The 16,319-nt window shown below is 40.2% G+C and overlaps 1 pseudogene; it reads right to left on the bottom strand.

Moving 5' to 3' along the window:
- LOC102860412 overlaps window positions 1-10,241 on the bottom strand; it is a 95,824-nt pseudogene extending 85,583 nt beyond the window's left edge.
- Between the last annotated feature and the right edge of the window lie 6,078 nt (window positions 10,242-16,319).

Raw genomic sequence — 16,319 nt, 5'->3', positions numbered from 1 at the left:
CCTTTGAGCTGTGGTGATGGAGAAGAGTGTTGAATACACCATGGACTGCTGGGAGAACAGAGTTAAAAACCTGTGAAGAAAGAAAGAAACTAGGAGATTGAATTGAAGTACCAAATGAAATCCAGTGCCATTGAATTGATTCCCACTCCTAGCAACCTTGTATGACAGAGCAGAACTTCCTTGTGTGGTTTCCAAGGCTGAGATCTTTATGGAAGGAAGCTGCTCGATCTATTTTCCATAGAGAGGCTAGTGGTTTTGAACTGATGACCTGTTGGTTATCAGCTGAGCTTGTTAATCACTTCACTGCCAGGTCTCCTTGTTGAATGCTAAGAAGAGAGTATTTATTTCAGGTCTCTGTGGCGGTGGTCTTTAATCTGAGCTCTTCCTTTAGAATTTCATGGGTGGTACAAATGGTCGAAATTTGGAAGTTGGAGTCCATGAAGAGGTACCTCAGAAGAAAGATATGGTGATTAAAAAAACCCCCAACCAACCAACAACATTGAAACATTACAAAGCCTGGTAATCCTTTGGCAGACATAGAGTCACCATGGGTTTGTGAGAAACCTGATGCCAATTAGATTTTAAAGAAAAGGAGGAGATATATTCAAAGAATGAGGTAAAGAAGAGTCCAAGAAGAAATAACAAGGATTATTCGCAGAGAGGAAAAGGAGCGTGACTGTCATTCTCAAGAACATCGTAGGTTACTGCAGAAAACAGGTATGGTGCTCTATTGAAATTACCTGTTTTTGGAAGTACTGTGAACAGTGTACACTATAGTTGCTGTGTTGCCACAAAGTAGTTCAGAATAGTATTCTGCATGGAGTTGGAGAAACGTGAGAGTTGAATGACTCAATTGATAAGTGAATCAATGACCAACTGAACAGATGGATCGGTGACTGGTGGACCGATGAACTATCTGACTGACAGACAGAATGGACGAAGGGATAAGTGGAAAGGAACATTTTTTAATAGGTGGATAGGGGAAGATGAATTTTACAATCTAAAAGGATAAAAATATACGAAGAGGTCACGCAGACCAAGTAACCAGGAAAAAAAGTTAAGACAGAATATTTTCCAACCTTACAATTTCCCCCTAAGGGTTAGCTCTGAGCAGCTTCTTGCATTCTAATTTAAAGAATCCTTTCCTATGTAATCTAGGCATAAAATTAAAGTGTCTGTTTTCCACCTCTGTGACAGCTGCCTTGTGAGCAAAGGGAAATTAATTAACTGGCATGAATGGCCTGCAGGTCAAATTTCCCACATAAATGGCACATAAAACAGTCGCGTCTTTTTAAGATTGCATTCATCTTGAGAAAAGGGAAGATGGGCTGTGTAAACCCAGTATAATTCAATTAAAATGATTTTTATCTTCTAAAGTATCTTATACTTGTGTACAGATAAACACACACATACATGCATACACAGACTCACAAATATATTTGCAGCCTTCCCCCCATTTTAGAGCAACATTTTGTGCTAAAAATTACTGAAGATCATAATACTTTTTAGTAGTCAGGATAGCACAGTTTTGGACTGAGACATTTTCCTGTGTTAGGCTGACCTGGCATTGGTTTGTGCTATGTGGCAGTGCCATGTTGTTGTTGTTGTGGACTGTAGGGTCAGAACCAACTCATAGCTGACCCTCTGGAGGGTTTTCAGAGACAGTTAATCGCAGGGAAGAATATTGCCCATCCTTCTCCTTTGGAGTGGCTGATAGCCTTGAACTTTGTGCCTTCGCATTTGCAGTGCAGCTTCTTGCCACTAGGCCACTGAATAGAATCTGTTTTCTGCGGACCCTACCTGTGTAGAGCACAATTGCCCTACGGAGCTTTCAGGGCTGTGCCCTTTGGGAAACGAATCATTAGGTCTATTTTCCAAGGTACCTGTTGGTGGGCTTGAACTGCCAAACTTTACTACTGGTAGGTAGTTGAACACTTAACTGTCTATGCCACCCAGGGGGTCCTGTAGTAGTAATAATAATTTAAAAAAAAATCACTTGTACTGCTCACAGCTGACCAATTTTCTACCTGCTGGATTCTCCCTCTATCTAGGGAATAAATACAGGTGGTTTTGGAAATCTAGATATCTTTTGTTCTCTTCTAGAATTATTTACTTTTGTTCCAGCAGGACATGAACACATTCCATCAACACAGGAACCCCAGAGTGCAGTGCAATTTCCCACAGCACCAGCAGTAGCTTGTGGAAAGGCACTTAAGATCCTCACTTAGGCCCAGTAAAAGCCTTCTCCCTCCCCACCCTCTATGATTATCATTCGTAAAAATGACCCATGGAGCATTTACTCAAGTGGCAAAGTGAAATGTTCCTGGCTCTAACTTTCGTTTAAATTGTTCTCCTATGATATTTTAATGTTTAAGATCAGAACAGAATTAACTTAAGTGGAGGCCACCGCAGGGAGGGTCTGTGACTTTATTAAAAGCTCAGTAAGCAGAATCCTTGCTCTCCACCAGTGGAAGCCTCCCAGACAGACTTTGCAGAGACCTCCCAGTGCAAAGAAGGGGGTGAGTGAGACGGGGCGGTAGCAGAGTGTGAAGATTAAACCTCTACTCTTTGCACTACTCTGTGACACTGATGAGTCAAACGCGTTAATGGTTGGCTACCCAATGTGGACAGAGAGTGGGGTGGAGCTCCCCGATTAAAACAAGCGTGGACGGAGGAGTGGCATCCACTTCCATAATAGCTTGCCTCCAGAAACGCTGTGAACCTGGAGAGAGGATGAAAGGCACCCAAGTGTCAAGGACTCTCCTTCATAGGGTGGCTATGAGACCCCTGCGACTCGACAGCACTTAACAACAACGACAACTCTTTGCATGACTTTATCTTTCAAATGGTAATTAATTTGTATATCTTACATGATATATCTTGTATATTGTGAGGACTTTTAGTCAGTTTTGAAAATACAATGCAGCATCTCTTTGTGTCCAAGGCATTTCTGTTCCTCTCCTCTCTCCTCAGAAGTGGATCTCTTCTCTCTTCTCATGGAGCATCTTGTACTTACTACTCCATATCATGTGTCCGAAGTTTGGGTAATAATGGGCAAGGTCTAATGGTGATTGGTTTTATAAAACATAATGCCTGGATGGAAATGCAAAGTCTCTGTAAATTTTCATTAAAATTAATAATAATAATAAAAAATATGTAACAACCTGAACACTTGATCGTTCTAATGTGAAACCTATACTTGGAACAAGAAGCAGTCATCAGAACAAAGCAGGGGAACACTGCAGGGTTCAAAATTGGGAAAGGTGTACGCCAGGGATATGTCCTATCGCCATACCTTTTCAACCTGTATGCAGAACAGATTATCCGAAAGGCTGGGCTCTATGAGGAGAAGTGTGGAGTCAGGATTGGTGGACAGTCTATTAACAATCTGCGTTATGCAACAACCCTGCTTGTTGAAACTGAGGAGGATCTGAAATGCTTGCCACAGAGGTTCAAGGACTGCAGCCTTCAGTATGGATTGAGGCTCAATGTCAAGAAGACAAAGATTCTCCCCAATGGGCCAATTGGCAGCATCAGGATGGATGGTGAAGAGATTGAGATTGTTAACAACTTTAGTCTGCTTGGCTCCATGATTAACACTCTTGGCACCAGCAGACAGGAAATCAAAAAACGTATTGCGATGGGAAAGTCTGCTGTTAGGGACCTCACCAGCATACTGAAGAGCTATGGTGTTACTCTGGAGACTAAGGTATGTCTGATACAGGCTCTGGTCTTTGCAATCACTTGTTATGCATCAGAGAGTTGGACAATGACTAAGAAGGATACAAGGAGAATTGATGCCTTTGAGCTGTGATTCTGGAGAATAGTATTGAATGTACCCTGGACTGCCAAGAAAACAAACAGATTCATCCTAGAGAGGGTTAAACCAGGCTGCTCCTTGGAGGCAAGTACTCTGGGGCTTCGTCTGACATACTTTGGACGTGTTGCCAGGAGGGATGGGTCCTTGGAGAGGGACATCATGCTTGGGAGGGTGGAGGGACAGCGCAGGAGGGGAAGACCCTCTATGAGGTGGATTGATTCAGTAACTGGGGTAATCGGGATGTCGGGATGGGTGTGTCAGAGGCAGTGCGATTGGCACAGGGCAGAGCAGAGCAGGGTTTAGGGCTGTTATAGGGTCGCTGTGAGTCGCAAGCGGCTCGATGGCACATAACAACAACAACCACTAAAAAATAAACACCCCAAAACATAATGCCTGGGCGTGATTATAGGAAACACAATATGAATGAATGAAGAATAGTGTGAAATACAATATAAATGAACTTGGTGAGCAAGCCAATATAAAACTTAAAAAATTTAAAGAAGTTTACGAAAATGAAAATTAATTATCTCCCGTCTGGTCTTTGTGATCCTCAAATTGGGTCGGGCTTTGCCCATTTCCCCTCCCCCTCATGTATTATTAATTGTCCCCCAGGAAGTGGTTCAGACTCATCACACTCTTACGTGTGACAGATAGTGGCCCGTCCAACACCATTTCCAAGATCTCCACGATCTCTGTTAGGGTTTATTCCATCCCACCAACCTGCGACTTTAGGACCATGATGCTCTTTTCTAGTGATTGGTCTTTCACGATTCCGTATGCAGAGTAAGTGATTCCAAGGAACACTTGGCTTTATTTTTTCTGCATCTGATCTAGTCGTTCTTCTTACCTTCCTCTGTATGTTAAGCGTTCTTTACCATCACCACAGTGCATGTGTTTCAGTTCTTCCTCTGTCCTCCTTTCTCACTGCTAAGCTTTCCTATGCACAAGAGGCGTTTGAAAAACAAAATCAACAAAACGTGGCTCGAGTCAGGCACACGCTAACAGCATCTTTGCCTTTTGACATTTCAAGAGGTCTTTGGCAGCAGATGAACTCAATATGATTTGCCATTTGATTTCTTGACTGCTGCTTCCATTCACATTGCAGGCTATAATGGGTTAGAGTGATGTGTCGAGAAGCCCAGAAATGCCTCCTGTTCCAGGATTTTTTTTTTCACAGAATCTAAAATTTCCCTCTAGATCCATTTCCACTGTGTCCACACCAGTTTTGTCATGTGTGTGGCACATCTTCAAAAGTTTTTCTGAGAACAGCTTTTCTCAAGTCATTTATTGGGTAGCTACTCGGTGTCTCCTGCCTGGATTCCCATGGTAGCCAATTGCGCCTTTCAGGGTGTTTTTTGTTCTTTCTCAGTCTTTCCTTTAAAATGTGTGCACATCAGTATTGCCCAAACCTCATTAGGCCTTCGCTTTAAATTGTTGTTTTTATACACTATCAAGTTGGATCATAGCTGACCCTGCAGTGGTTTTCAGAGGCAGCCAATCACATGAGAGGATATTGGTCATCTTCTTCTTTGGAGCAGCTGGTGGATTTGAGTTGTGTCTCTTGGTTGGTCGTGCAAATCCTTACCTCTAAGACACTAGAGCTTAAGTTGAGTCAACAAAACAAAAGCAAAGCATTTCCTTTCTCTCTATTGCTGTGAAGAGAAAACCTAGACTCCTTAGATGGACAGACTGTATATAGGTCAAGAGTTTAGAATCTATATTAGCGTTAGCTGGACCTCTGGGATTTTTTCCCACTTCTCTGGGCCTTTGAATGATTAGGTGGGATCAATTCTCTCCCAGCCGGCTGTGAGAGGAGACAGGTAGACAGTTGGCCATTAGCACCAGCTGAGACTTGGGGACTGATGTGTTGGGACTTTGCTCAAGTAAAATAGACTCCCTTCCAACCAGCCATAGGAGAAGATACAGGTACGTGGTTCGACCTTTAGCACTGACCAAACATTCAGAGATGAACTATCACCAATTCTCAAATTATTAAAAAAAAAAAAAAGAAAGAAGAAGGCACCCTCTCAGTCATTCTATGAAGCAAGCGTAACCCTAAATACCAAAACCAGGCAAAGATATTACCAAAAAAGAAAACTACTGACCAATATCTGTCATGAATATATGTAGATGCAAAAATTTTTTAACAAAATCCTGGCCAACAGCATCCAATAGTATAATAAAAAAGGGCCCCTCATCATGACCAGCTTGAATTGTGGTGTTGAAGAAGAGTCTTGAATATACCACGGACCACCAAGGAAACAAATAAGTCTGTCTCGGAGAGGGTGAAAACAAATTTCTCCTTGGAGGCAAGGATTTTGAAGCTCTGTCTCACACTTTGAGCATGTGGCCAGGAGGGACCAGTTTTTGGAGAAGAACATCATGCTCAGAAGGGCGGAGAGACAGTGCAGGAGAGGAAGATCCCAGACAAAATGGATTGATACAGTAACTGGGGCAATAGAGGTAGGTGTGTTGGAGTCATGAGACTGGCTCAGGACAGGGCAGGCTTCAGAGCTGTTATGCATAGGATTGCTATGAGTTACAGGTGACTTGATGGCACATAACAACAACAACATGACGACGTGGGATTCATAACAGGTGGGGAAGTATGGTTCAACATAAGAAAAACAATGTAATTAATCACATTAACAAAGTAAAGGGGAAAAATATGATCCTATCAATTGACACCAAAGAGATCTAGTGATAAAGCTCAAAACTGTAAGGGTCATAAGAGACAAAGTGGGACCAAATTTTGAAGTCTTTGCCCATGGCATACATGGCTTGCAAATGTAGCCAGAAATGCATGACCAGGAGAGTAATGATATAGACTGATGGGATCTTCTAAAATCAAGTCTATGTGCATCAAAAACTTTTCCAATAGTGTGAAAATAAAGACTACAGGCAGGAAAAACACTTGGCAATGACTTTTCATCTCCTAACAAAATTTTACAGAATATTCCAGAGCCTCCACAAGAAGACTGATAACTCAATAACACACTGTGAAAAAGACGTGAAGAGACTTTTTATGTCAACAGAAGACATGAAAAGACTCTTTACCAAGGAAGACTTTTGGCTCGCCAATAGACTCTTGAAGAAATGTTCAAAACCACTAACAATCAGAGAGATCAAAACCATTATCAGACGCCATCTCACCTCAGTAGCAATGGCAAAGTTTACTAGGACAGCAAGCAATAAGTGTTGGAGAAGACGTGGCGAGATTGAATTCTCATGCACTGCTGGTGGGATTGTAAAATGGTGCAACCACTCTGGAAGGCAGTTCAGTGTTTCCTTAAAAAGCTGAACACAGAAATCCCACATGACGCAGCTATTCCACTGTTAGAAATAAACCCCAAGGAAATCAGAAGTGAGACACAGATGGACATCTAGCTGTTTTACTCAGCAAGAAAATGGAAATACCCCAATTTTCCTTCAACAAGAAATGGATTGAGAAACTGTGGTACATTCACATAACAGAATATTATGCAGCACTAGGGAACAACAAATTTATAAAATATAACATAGGAAAATCTAGAAAGCATTATGCTGAGTCATGAAATAACTTGTCTGATAAGGACAATTAAGCATAAGACAATTAAGCATAGAAGGATAACAGAAAGATGCGTATAAATGTTCAAAGAAGGTAGGAAAGGGAGAATAGAGCAGAAAAAGGGGAAGGAGGAGCATCACTAAAATAGCAGAGGTTAGTAGGCAGGTGAGGGAGATTAAAGAATAGGACACATTCAATGGAGACTTCAAAAGATGGGATAGTGATAGTCTTGGATCAGTAGTGATTAATTATAGAAGATGCAATGTATATGAATGGTTCTATAAAGTATAATGTACAGGAACAACACAAATTATAAGTGAAAGATTGTATAAAACACTGTGTGTGTGTGTGTGTAACACAGTGTAAATGAAATGATGAAATGCAAAACAATAAAAATATGAAAAGGAAAAAAATGAGAACCAATTGTTAATTCAAGGTGGGTTTGAAAAAAAGAAAAAGAAAAAGCTCTCCTAAAAGAAAAGAGCAGCCTGCCAAGTTTGGGGTATGATTTTGGTGTTTGTGTCAAGATGCGTGCTTTGAGTGAGTACCTGGGAATGGTGGTAGGGGATTTTGGTGTGATGTGTTTGGTCTCATATGTGAGTGTGTGAGAGATGAGAGAACGGCAGACATGTCTGCTGGTGCCCCTTGTGTTTTGTAGAGATGTGTGGAGAGTGTGCAAGCGTGAATGCAATATAGTGAGTGTTATCCTGTGGTACATGCTTGTGTATGTGTGTGTGTGTGTATGTGTCATCAGTCCTATGACTATCAGATGGGGCTGTGAACATGAGTTTATATATGTGTGTGTGTCTGCTCTGCACCTGCCTTTTTAACCTGTAATTGTACATCTTCCAGCTGCAGCGCTCACATGCCAGGGAGCTCAGAATAGTTGTTATTAAACAACAGTGTTTGGATCCCAGCGTTCTGTGTAGAAAGTGGTGACAGTGCTCCCTGTTGACTGTTGGAGGTGAGGCCATGGGGAGATTCCCACAACTACCTGAAGGCAGGTCAGATGATTCACCGTCTTGGATGAAAAGACTCCTGAGATCTTATTGTTTCACGTGAATCGAAGCCCCAAGCCGGCCTGATGACTTCATTTTTCCACACCCTAAGAATAGAACTACCGGGATCCTGCTTTAGCTTTTGTATGGACTCACAAGCTCCAACTTTCAAATAATTTCAAGGAAAACCAGAGATTTAACAGCAATTAGGGATTCATGCCCCCCCCCCCTTATTCAAAACCCAACTCAATTTTAATGTATTTCTCTCTTGGTCTGTCTGTCTGTCTATAGTCTCTAGACATCATCTCTCTTCTCCAGAACTGGTTTCTTAATACCTCAAATGGAAATTTTATGCACACACACACACACACACACACACACATACATAAAGAAGAAATTTCAGTCTTTCTCTAAAGATAGAAATAATTACATTCTCAGATGACATTGTTGTGTGTATGTACACATACATACACAAAAATATGTACACACATATGATATTCCCCCTGTTGTTTTGTTGTTGTTATGTGCCGTCGAGTCGTTTGCGACTCACAGCGACCCTATGCACAACAGCCCTAAACCCTGCTCTATCCTGCACCAACCGCACTGCCTCTGACACGCCCATCCCGATTACCCCAGTCACCGAATCAATCCATCTCATAGAGGGTCTTCCCCTCCTGCGCTGTCCCTCCACCTTACATGATGTCCCTCTCCAAGGACCCGTCCCTCCTGGCAACATGTCCAAAGTATGTCAGATGAAGCCCCAGAATCCTTGCCTCCAAGGAGTAGCTCGGTTTAATCCTCTCAAAGATGAATCTGTTTGTTTTCCTGGCAGTCCATGGTACATTCGGTACTCTTCTCCGGCACCACAGCTCAAAAGCATCAACTCTCCTTCTGTCCTCCCTAGTCATTGTCCAACTCTCTGATGTATAACAAGCGATTGCAAAGACCATGGCCTGTATCAGGCGCACCTTAGTCTCCAGAGAGACACCGTTGCTCCTGAGTACTTTAGAGAGGTCCCTAACAGCAGACTTTCCCATCGCTATATGCTTTTTGATTTCTTGACTGCTGGTGCCAAGAGTGTTGACTGTGGAGCCGAGCAAAGTGAAGCTGTGAACACTCTCAATCTCTTCATCATCCATCCTGACGCTGCCAACTGGTCCAGTGGCGAGAATCTTTGTCTTCTTGACATTGAGCCTCAGTCCATACTGAAGGCTGCAGTCCTTGACCCTTCGCAGCAAGTGCTTGAGGTCCTCCTCAGTTTCAGCAAGCAGGGTTGTGTCATCTGCATAACGCAGATTGTTAATAGATCTTCCACCAATCCTGGTGCCACAATTCTCCTCATAGATCCCAGCCTCTCGGATAATCTGCTCTGCATACATGTTGAAAAGGTATGGAGACAGGATGCATCCCTGGCGTACACCCTTTCCAATTTTGAACCATGCAGTGTTACCCTGCTCTGTTCTGACGACTGCCTCTTGGTCCAAGTATAGGTTTCGCATTAGCACAATTAAATGTTCTGGGATTCCCATTCTTCTTAACAAAGACCTTAAAAATCTACGATTAAAGATACCCTAATTATGGGAAATCAGGGAAAAGGCGCACAGCAATGCTACATTTTTTTTTAAATACAGTGAGAAACATTTGTATTCAGAGTTAGCCAGCGGGACTCAGATTAGATGATACAAATTTTGTTGGCAACATCCAGAGCATCATAGTCTGGAGCAAGTTGAACAAACATAGGCCTTCTTCTCTCCATCAGGTCTAACCAATTGGTCACATCAATGTCGTAGAGCTTCTTTACAGCTTGTTTGATTTGGTGCTTGTTGGCTTTGACGTCCCCAGTGAAGACAGGTGTATTATCGTCTATCTTCTTCATGGCTGACTCAGTGGTCAGGGGAAACTTGGTGATGCCATAGTGGTCAAGCTTGTTTCTCCTGGGGGCGCTCTTCTGGTGGTTCTTGGGCTGTCTTCGGTGTCTCGGCATCTTAGGCTGCTGCAAGGAAGGTGGGTGATGGACGGATCATCTTTTATTTTGTGGCTGTGGATGTCCTTTAGAATTGTCTTATTGGCCTTTAATGCCTTTGATTTGGCTTCAGTTTTGGGAGGGCCAGGGGCTCCCTTCTTCACTTTTGGCTCCATCTTTGTAGAATGGAATGACGCTACGTTTCAATATGCAAGAACTCTACATTCATTTATCATGAAAGGAGCCTTGATGTAGTGGATAACATGCTTGTCTACTAATCAAGAGGTTGGCTAATCAAACTCTCCAGTTACTCTGCCAGGGAAAGATGAGGAAATCTGTTTTTGTGTTGATTTACAGCCTTGGAAGGAAATCTTTCAAGGTGGCTGTCCTCTGTCCTCTAGAGTTGCTCTGAGTTTGAATTAACTTGATGGCAATGTGCTTGGTTTGGAGTTATTTGTCTTGCACACTGCCACTCTAAAACTGTTCCTGTCTTCAAGACCTGCCGTTTTAAATTGACCTTACACTTGTGAATCAGGGTTTAGTATATCGAAGAAACACCTGCCTTAGAGGATAAACATTTAAGTATCAACTTTTCACTCTGATTGGTTTTGAAAGTTCCACTGATTAGGCAGACTTTTTAAACCGTCACTTAAAAAAAGGAGACAACCAAAATGAGTTAGGCTCTTAAAAGAAATGATCTCACCCCTGAATACTGTGTTTCTCTAATCAAGCTTAATCTAAATGAGAATTTATCCTCAGTATTTTCCCTAGACCAAAGATGAGAATGGGGAGGAGGGCAAGTAAACTAGATGAATGAAAACAGACCAACCAGAATGGAGCTATTAAGAGGGCTGATACCTTGTGAGCAGTACAGCTAATGTGTGAGTATCATATGATTGCTGTTGTGTGCCACTGAGTTGGAGCCGACTCATAAGTAACCCTCCAGTGGGTGTTTTAGAGACAATAAATCACACAGGAGGAGATTTCCCATCTTCCTCCCACAGAGCTTTCAAACTGTGTGCCTCTGAGATAACAATGCACTTTCTTACCACGAGGTCACCAGAACTCCCTAAATATTGTATAGAGAAATAGTTATATGACGAGTCAATTGTTATAGAAATGTTCTCCAAGGTAACAACAAAACATTAAAAAAAGAGCTGTATAACTAAATACCAAGTAACTCATGAACCAAAATGCCAGGGATTCCCACCCTGGAGATGCAAATGATCAAATGAATCCGGGCCTGAGATTGCTTGTGGCATACTGATATAACAGCATGTGGGTCTTTTTCATGGATTGGGATAGTTGTGTCAATGGTTTCCATTTTGCATATTATTTATATTTGAACTTTTAAATTGTATTGTTATAATTTGTTAAACCTAAAATGGAATTAGGTTACAAGGTCCGGGAATCTCCTTTGTGAGACTGTTGCAGGAGAAGTGGACACAATGGGAGGGAAATGCAGTAACAGTGCTATATTAATTGGAGCATGTTCAGCATTTCTTGAAGGAAGATTTTGTGAATGCAGGTTTGGAGTGTATATTTTAAGCGTAAGGTTAAAATGAAATGGTTACTTTTTTCTGGGTCAAAAATTTAGATCCAGGGCTGCCATATTATTCTGTGGATTGCTGAAATATGTGGGGGCAATAAGGCAGTGATTAAAGAATTTAAATACCTATATGTTCTGAGCAAAGAAGTTACTTTGATGACTAAGGTGGATCTGTTCTATGCTGTGGGGTTTGTTTTGTTTTGTTTTTTAATTATCTCAGATGTGAGAGAAATACATACATTTCAATCAATTGATGCCTTTGAGCTGTGGCGTTGGAGAAGAGTACTGAACATACCATGGGCTACAGCTACTTCAGGTGTATGGGAAATATATACATACATCTCAATAAATTGATTCCTTTGAGCTACAATGTTGGATAAGAGTACTGAACATATGCCGTAGACTGCCAAAAGAACAAACAAATACATCCTGGAGAAGGTGCAGCCAGAGTGCTCCTTGGAGGCAAAGATAATAAAGCTATGTCTCAGATACATTGGGCATATTGCTAGGAGAAGTTTTCCCTTGAAGAGGGACACCATACTTTAAAAGGTGGAGGTCAGTGAAGGAGACGAAGACCCTCAGCCAGGTGGATTGACACAGTGACTGCCACAATGGGCTCTAGTGTATCAGGCAGTGTGTATCAGGCAGTAGTGTATCAGGCAGTGTGTATCAGGCAGGATGGACCTTGTGAAAACATTTGACCATCATTATTCTGAATTCTCTCTCAGAGAATTCCATCAGTTTTCCTTCCGCTCAGAGATCCACTGGCTCTCTTATTTTAAGTGAATATGTTGGGGTTTTTGGTAGGGTTCAATATTTCCAGGACATTTTCCTCATGGCTTTGTCTTATTGTTTTGTTATAATTTTGCTTTGTCTTATTGTTTTGTTATGATTTTGCACGCTAGGAAAGTCATGTCTATTCACATTTTGTTGGTGGAAAATATTTCTTTTCAGAAAATCCTATTATTTTTCTTTATAAAATCACTGACTTAGAGTGAACTGAGGGTTAGAATTTTCCATGCTTACATGGCATAAGATCAAGTAGATAAAAACCCCATCAGAGATTATTTTTCTTCATCTCTGTCACTCCCTTTTCTCTCTTTCCATCTCTTGTTAGGTTGTAATTTTAAAATTTTGGTGGGTGCAGACTGAAGAATATGGTGTTTCAGCTGCTTATCTTGATTTAGGATAAGATCCAAGATTGAGTTGCCAGAGTAAAATCTTGCCCAAAGTTGCCAAAGAAAATCTCATTTATTCCATGCCAGAAATCCGTAAGATAATGAGAACAGATGTTGTCATGGCTAAGCTCTGAAGAGAGGGTGGTTGGTCAATGATGAATTAATACTTGGCTAGGCATGTTCTTTTCCAAGGTGGTCTCCAAAAGCAAATTTGCCCATGTTCTAGTGTAGTGTGAAAGGAATACGGCTCTGTTGGTCTAATTTCTGGTTTCTCCAACCAGGTATTAGTACAAGCAATACTGTCCTAAGGGGCCAGTACAATCCTGATACCTTCATGAAGATTGACATCGTTATATTATTGTTTTTCTTAGATCTGATACATCGATGGTGGTGAAGCACAATAAATCTTCATTTCTAGGTTTGTGTGTTGGTTCATAGGATCCTTCATAGAGCAGATACAGTCAATCAATAGGGAGTTGATGATGATGATGATAGTCTCTTCATCGTGAGTTAAAAACCATGACCCCAGACAATGTGTATTTCAGTCCTAACTTGTAACACAGAGAGGTAGATGCAATTATCCCTATTTTATAAACAAAGGAACTGAGGGTCAAAGAAGTTTTTTTTTTTTTTGGTCAAAGAAGTTTTGAGATATAAAAAAAGACCCTACCGATAGTAATATCCAGGAAGTCTTGATTATGTTTCTATATTATTAGATCTCTTTTTAAATTATTCTTGACTGTGCTTGTCAAGTATACTCAAATCAACAGCTCTAAAACACGCTGTGATTGGATATCCAATAATTGTCATATTGTTTGAAGTTGGATCATTTCCCCCTCTTATTGAGAGGATAAAAGAAAAGTATTTCAAGAGTCTGTGTGAGACAATGTTTATATACAATAATATGCTAATAATTTATCCATGTATAAAGATCTCTCTTTCTCTATAATCTTAAGGAATTTATGTAACATGATATGCAAATTATGAGGTCACTAGCAAAAAAATCTGGCAGTTCAAATAGACCAGTCACTCCTTCGACTTTACTTCCAAGTAAAACGTGGAAGTCTCATTACATAAAAACTTACAGCTTCAATAAAGTTTTTTGAAAAAATTTATTAATTTTAATGAACATTTACAGAGATTTTGGATTATGTTTTTTGGGTTAACTCTATGACCATGAGTATACATGATCTTAATTGATCTTCATAATAATTTAAGACAACAAATCTTTTCTATTTTTATAAAAATGAAGAGATTTGCTGAAATAGTCTTTTCATTAATTTTTTAAAATAAAATTTTAATTGTGATTTTTTTGCACAACTTACCCACTTGTCCTCCCCAAATTCACTTTTTTAATATTCATTACTGCACAATTATCTACTTTTGCAATGATATATCTTTTTAAAATTTTTCTACTAGTTTATTTATGAAATTTCAGTACATTGTAGATTTTTTAAGAGAATGTTAAAATAATTACTCTGGAAGACATTACACATATATTTTACTTTTGTTTTGTCCCATGCTCCTTTTGACTGGTAATGCCAAAAGGACTAGTACAGATTATAAACTCTCAACTTTAAAAATGGGAAATAGAATCCCAAGGAGATAAGGTGCCACTCAGAGTTTCTGATTGTAGATGCAAGAAGCAATTATAATTTATGAAAAATGATAATCTACTGGAAGGTATTGATGAACCCTGCCTGCCACTGAGATTTACCAAAGGAGGGACTCCCCAAAAGATTGTGATTTAACTTTCAGGTCAGGAAACATATTAGCATTAACTTATCAGGGTGTCATAGAAAGCAATTGATAGATAATGTTACTCTTTAATTTAATTTTTTTAACTTTGAAAACTCATGTTTATCCATTTTCAAAGTGGAAGTGAAACACCTTCCTTCCCTTTCTAGGGAGACTAATAATGATAAAGGATCTTTTATTGTCTTGTAATATTTACACTTTTAAAAATAAAATAGCTTTAAGATTTTTCTTTGCAAAATTTACTGTTTCAACACACATTTTTATCTTTTTAAATTGTGATTATAGTGAAGGTTTACAGAAATGATGGATTTTCATTCGTTCATTGGTACATATTTTTCCTCCCCCAATTCACTCTGTAATTCGTGCCTTGTTCTAGATTGTCATTTGCAATACACACAAGGTCTAATCATCTATTTATTTTAGTAGTCCCTCCCTTCTTCCATTCTAGTATAGTGTTCATTATTTAGCCCTTCTTTTCCTGTTCTCCCTTCCGTGGTGTCCATTCTATTTTCATAACAGAGGTCCTGTGCAACATTTGTCCTCTTGTGATGGAGATATTCCCCTCAGTTATAATGTCTTCCAGACTTATCTATGGTGTGTAATGTTTTAAAGTATATTATTTTTCAGTGCTGCATAATATTCGATTGGGTGGATGTACCATAGTTTTTCTATTCATTCATTTGTTGATGGACACGTGGACAGTTTCCATCTCTTTGCTATCATAGATTGCCATCATAGTGGTTGTACCATTTCACATTCCTGCCAGCAGTGAATCAGAGTTCCAATCTCTCCACATCTTGGCCAACATTGGTTTTTGCTGCCCTGTTGAACTTTGCTATTTTTTCAGGGTTAGAGGATATTTCATTGTTGTTTTAATTTTCATCTCTCTGATAGGAATGACTGACTTGGGAGGAAAGAAATGTGTGTCAGCCTGGAATGAATAGATTTTTTTATTGTAAGTGCAGCTAGGATGTTCCTTAGAGACAAGTATGGTGATACTTTGTCTCTTTCATTCTGTGTGTGTTATCAGAAGGGACCAGCCTTGGAAAAGGGTATCATTTTGGAAAAGTAGCATGTCAGTAAAGGACAGAAGACTCTCAGTGGATGGATTGATACGATGACTGTAACAAGTGGAGATTTGGTGCAGGATTGGATAAGGTTTGATCTATTGTATGTAAGACTCCAAGATCTTCTAAGGCAGTGAATGACAATAACAGCAGCAACATGAGCCATGCTTGGTTTTTTTTTCTTAAATTTTATTAGTTTTAATGAACATTTACAGAGATTTTAGGTTTTCATCCATTCATTGTTGCACTGTTTTCTCTACCCTCCTCCCCAGTTCGTTCTTCTTCTCCCCGCCCCCGCGAATGTCTGTTTTAATTGTCCAGTTGCCACAGTGCTTGTCAAAACCAGTTCTGATTGATCTCCTTTGTCAGTGTGTCCTTTGCCATTCCCTATCACTCCTCCCTGAGAGAGACTTCACCCTGATTCATAAGGAAAAGGGGA

Source organism: Elephantulus edwardii, unplaced genomic scaffold (assembly GCF_000299155.1).
Source record: "Elephantulus edwardii isolate Elephantulus edwardi_28Jun2011 unplaced genomic scaffold, EleEdw1.0 scaffold00001, whole genome shotgun sequence".
Taxonomy (NCBI): domain Eukaryota; kingdom Metazoa; phylum Chordata; class Mammalia; order Macroscelidea; family Macroscelididae; genus Elephantulus; species Elephantulus edwardii.
The sequence above is the reverse complement of the archived record's forward strand: the minus strand, read 5'-3'. Positions and strand labels throughout refer to the sequence as shown.